The 4,911-nt window shown below is 52.8% G+C and overlaps 1 long non-coding RNA gene across 1 annotated transcript; it reads left to right on the forward strand.

The window, feature by feature from the left end:
* The first annotated feature begins 412 nt into the window (after positions 1-412).
* LOC138844188 (uncharacterized) lies at positions 413-3,327 on the forward strand. Its single transcript, XR_011379731.2, has 2 exons — positions 413-931; positions 1,767-3,327. It is a non-coding gene; the product is annotated as an uncharacterized LOC138844188 (long non-coding RNA).
* Positions 3,328-4,911: the final 1,584 nt, after the last annotated feature.

A 4,911-nucleotide genomic window follows, 5' to 3' on the forward strand; every position in this document is an offset into this window, starting at 1 on the left:
TACACTTAAATTAAAATGCAGAGCGTGAGGCGAGCATACAATCACACTAAATAATAACTCGGGCTTACTGTATTATTCATAAAAACAAAATTAATCGTTTGGGGGAGGGAAGCACTGTGGTAGGAAAATGTACCTTGACACCAAACACCAACAGTTGGAAGAAGGAAACGCTGCGGAGCCAGTAATCGGCGATCCAAGTCTGGCATTTAGTCTTAGGTTACTCAGGGACGCGGGGGCCTTATTTATCTGGCATGGAATTTTCAACCTCTGAAATGTCTGCTTCCCTGCCTGCAAAGCGTTCCCACCTCCTCGTGTGTTGATGTCTAATTATTGGCAGAAAGACAGGCCGCAGTCTTTTTTTTTTTTTTTTTTTTTTTTTTTCTCCTTAAAGCAGGATAGACTCAAGATGTGGTGTTTTCCAAAAACAAACAAAAAGATCGCACTGCAAGTACTTGTCTTTCAGGGGCCGGCTGGCAGCGCCGCGGGCCGGGACAGGAAGTGGTGAACAACTCTCGGCCAGCTTTCGTCTCCGCCTCTGCCGCGGCCTCCCTCCCCCACCCCACGTGCTCGGGAGAAAGTCTCCCCGCGCCTCGGACTGCGCTCCACCTGCACGCGGTCCGGAGTTTGCGGAGTTGAGCCTGCCGGTCTGGAGGAGGCAGAGAACAAAGCGCAGGCTCTCCAGGAAGCGGGTCTCAAAGAGCAGGAAAAGAGCCAACAAGTCAGTGTGCGTTGCGGGAATAGTCTGAGATCAGAAGATCTCCAACGTGCACATTCCAGGCTTTAACGGGGGGCGTGGCAGACTCCAAATGCCTACAGGGGCCCGGCTGGGAGCCGCAGGGAGGCCCGCAGCCGAGCGGGGGCTGCAGAACGGAGGGACGCCGCAGCCAGGGGAAGTCAGGCAGGTGGAGCCGTGACGCAGGAGGCCGGCCAGGTGGGGGCTGTGGCAGTCCAGGCGGGAGGGGCGGATGTTCCTGGCCGGAGCCCTCTGTTGCCTCTGGCCTGGACTTGGCACTTGGTGTGGCCAGAGCTCACATTTTGTGGAGGAGAGTCAGAAATCCAGGTTTTTATGTAAGCGCTTACTTTAGGGAACGTTGGCAACTCTTTCAAAATGTTGAAATGCCACTGGAGTCAAATGAAACAGGGCTGCAGGCTGACACCGCTGCTGCCCACCAGTTTGCTGTCTGCTTTTGGAGAACGTGAAAATGCAGAAAAGCATTCTTTAAAGCGTGCAGCTACGCCAGCAGTTACCTCGTAATAGTTCCAGATAACGCTGGCTGATAAACTGATAGGACCGGCACTTGACTTCCCAACTTTGTCATAAGCCATTTTATCCGTCAGTTATTTTTTATTGAATGCATTATATAGATTGCTCTTGTCTGGGGACAGATTCACCGTTAGAAACCCATTCTTGGGGCTGACTATGCCACAGCAGATTAAGCAGCTACCTGTGGTGCCGGAATTCCCATATGGGTGCTGGTTCCAGGCTCTGACCCGTTTGGGGAGTGAACCAGCAGATGGAAGACCTCTCTCTGTCTCTGTCTCTCTCTGTAACTCTGCCTTTCAAATAAATCTTAAAAATTCTTTCGGATACTTGCAAAGAAATCTGAGAATTTGAACGACAGTATTTGCTCCTAAATGAGGTTTTTATGGCACATTCTATAATTAAATGATTGATACAATGAACTTTTATCTACTTGAAAGGCTCATTAAGGACTTCCCAAAGCTGGAAAACACGATGACTCCTCTCATTTGTGCTTGTGTTACAGTGTGGAGCCCAGAGCTGACCTCCGAGCCGCTTCAGCCTCCGGTTGATTCCCAGAAAGGGGGGTGCCTGTTTGTTTACCTTCTGGCATCGCCTGGACAAAAGGGAAAACCAACTGGTTTCCTGTACTGCAGGTATTGTTCCTACAGAGATCCACTCACAACAGTTTTACTTTTATCTTTCTATTAAAATGGATCTTTTTCTCATTAACGTGGAGACCAGGCGTCGTCTCATAAATGGTTTAAGATTGCAGCCATGAGAAGAAGCAACTTTTGCCCACTTGCAAAGAAGGAGTTTGGAAGCAGCTTTCCGCTAAGCAGCTGGGCAGAACAGGAGAGACGGTCCCGCTCCATGTTGACCCGGGTACCTTGCCTTTAGCCGCCTGCCCTGAGGAGAGCGACTCCTCTCAGAAGTGAAAGGCAGGGTCCACAGGGAGTTCAAGGCCCGGTTCAGAGGAGTTCCAAGTGGCCAAGTACCTGAAGCAGTCCGGGGGTTCCCTACCCTGTGGCCCAGCCACACAATGGAACATTTCCACCATGAACCAAGATGGTGCGACCTTCGCTTATTACTGCGAAGGTCAGGGGCACACCACGCGGAATCCTCACACCTGCGGCCCGCCGCTGTGAGCCTGAGGCGCCTCTAAGATGACGTGAGGGGATCCTAGGTGACATTAAATCACTCTGTACGTAAAGCTAAACACAAGTGGTGAGGAATCGCAGGAGACACAGCAGTAGAGAAGCTGCGTTAAGTGCAGAGAGGAATGAGGGAAAAAAAGCATTAATAAATAATGAATGATAACTCTCTCAATTAAATCCGAGCCTCCACTCCACATTGAGCGCCCCCCGCGGCTGCGTGGTCCGGAGGTCAGCGGACCCCGCCCGCGGGCGGGGCTGGAAGGGGACAAGCGCTCGCCGCTCCCCGCCACTCTGCGCCGGCCACCAAATGCGCCTTTGCCCCTTCCGGCTCCCGCTAGCTACGCGCCAGGCCCTGCGCCGCTTGGCTTGGGCTTTCGCAGCCGCATCTGCATCCAACCACAACAATCGGTTGGGAAATGAATGAGCTGGAGCCTCCCGGGGATGCGCGCGCCCCGGGTCCGCTCGCGCTTCCAGGACGCGGCGTTAGCTTTCCAGGCTGCGGGCCGCGGCGTCCCCAGGTCGCAGGGTATGCGACGACAGCAGACGTCCCGTGGGCAAGCCCGCAGAAGTGCTGGGTTCCAGAAAGCCAGACTGGTTCCTTCCAGCGTCTGGAATACGGAAACAGGTGCTATGGATTCTCCAGGGACGAGACTAAGTCTCCATTTGATGGCCACGGAATGAGCCCCTCCCCCAAAGAACAGCTCAGTTCTCCAGGATTCTAGTACCTGGTCCTCCTCGCCTTTGAGACAAAAACCTTTCATTTTCCACCCCCTTTTGTTTCAAATATTCTGTTTCCTCCTAACCCATGCCTAATTTTTCATTCCTTTTTATTTTCCTTTAATTCTTTCATTCCTTTTTTTTCCCCCACCAGTGGTGTGCAAACTTTATGACATAAGGAACCATTCAAAATAAATGAAAATGTTTGAAAAAGGTGTATAGAGTCATTCGAAATGAAACAGCTTTATTGCGTTGGGTGGGGAATCGTTTTATGACTTAATTTACCTACTGGGATGGATTCTAGGAGTGGTGATTCGGAGCAGGAAACTGACGTGCAGTGCTTAGTTCAGGATGACATGTTACCACACACTGGGTGTGTGTGTCCCTTCTCCCGGTGCAGGGACTGCAACTCCACCATCAGCGGGCAGCAGAGTGGAATTTAGGGCAGGGGCTCTTGCGGGCTGTGGACAGCTCACGTGGTAGAAAGAGGCAGGCCAGCTCCATGGCCGCCCCTCATAAGGACACACTGGTCCCATTCCTGAGGGCTCCACCCAGGTGACTGTCACCACCTAAAGGCCCCACCCCTCTAATCCCCTCACCCTGGAGATGGGATTTCAACAGATGGATCTGGAGGAAACGCAACCATTCAGAGTCCGCCTCCCGTGCCCAGCGCCGCCCAAGTGTGACCACACTGCTGCTGTGAGATGGGCCCCACTAGCTCCCTCATTTGACAGAGAAGAGAATAAAGGCCCGGAACAGCTCAGGAAGTTGCACAAAGTCACACAGTGGCAGGCAGTGGGGCAAAGATAAGAACCCAGCCCTTCTGACCCAAAAGTTCAAACTCCAAAACGGAAAAGCTCCCAGGGAAGCTAGCCGGAGCCAGGCAGAGAGCAGCGCTCCCTGGGCGGGGATTACCCGGCTTCCCCTGGGCAGTGATGGACCGCGCAGGGTCTCAGTGAGCAGGACACGGGAGCACCGCCCCGGTTTGTAAAAGCCTGCAGCAGTGAGGTCAGCCCTGCCTGTGAAAGGCGGGCAGGAGCTACCCCAACCTCAGCTGTGTCCACTTCCTCAGAACACCCCAGGAGGCATCGTCCACACGGCCATTCTTCCCACAACTGCATCTTGAGAATCTAGGAGGCACTTGGAAAAGTTCGTGGAGGAGCAGGCATTTGGTGCATGAGTTAAGATGGTGCTGGAACACCCACCTGCCATATCAAAGTACCTGGGTTCCGGTCCTGGCTCCCCTCCCGGTTCCAGCTTCCCGACACCTGATGGCTTGGTGTAACTTTAAGGAATGTAACAGTTCCACGTGTTTGTTTTTCTGTGCCTGGCTGTTTCCCTTAACAGAACCTCTCAAGGTTCACCTGTGTTGTTGGATAGAATAACATTTTATTCTTTTCTTTGACCGAATAGTGTTCCACAGTGTGTGTAGGCGGATACCTCATTTTAAAATCCATCCACCTGTAGGGGAACACTGGAACAGTGGTTATCAGAGATGGGGGAAGGCAGGGACATGAAGGTGGGGTGAGATTAGTCAGTGGATACTAAGTGACAGATGGAAGGGAACAGGGGCCAGCGTTGTGGTACAATGAGTTAAGCTGTCCCCCAAGATGCCAGCATCCTATATAGGCGCCTGCTCTAGCCCTGGCTGTCCACTTCTGATCCAGCTCCCTGCTAATGTGTGTGGGAGAGCAGCAGATGGTGGCCCACGTAGTTGAGCCCCTATACCCACGTGGGAGACCCAGATGGAGTTCCAGACTCTTGGCTTTGGCCTGGCCCAGCCTGGCTGTTGCAGCC

Source organism: Oryctolagus cuniculus, chromosome 11, assembly GCF_051225735.1.
Source record: "Oryctolagus cuniculus isolate XC-2025 breed Fujian yellow rabbit chromosome 11, ASM5122573v1, whole genome shotgun sequence".
Taxonomy (NCBI): Eukaryota; Metazoa; Chordata; class Mammalia; order Lagomorpha; family Leporidae; genus Oryctolagus; species Oryctolagus cuniculus.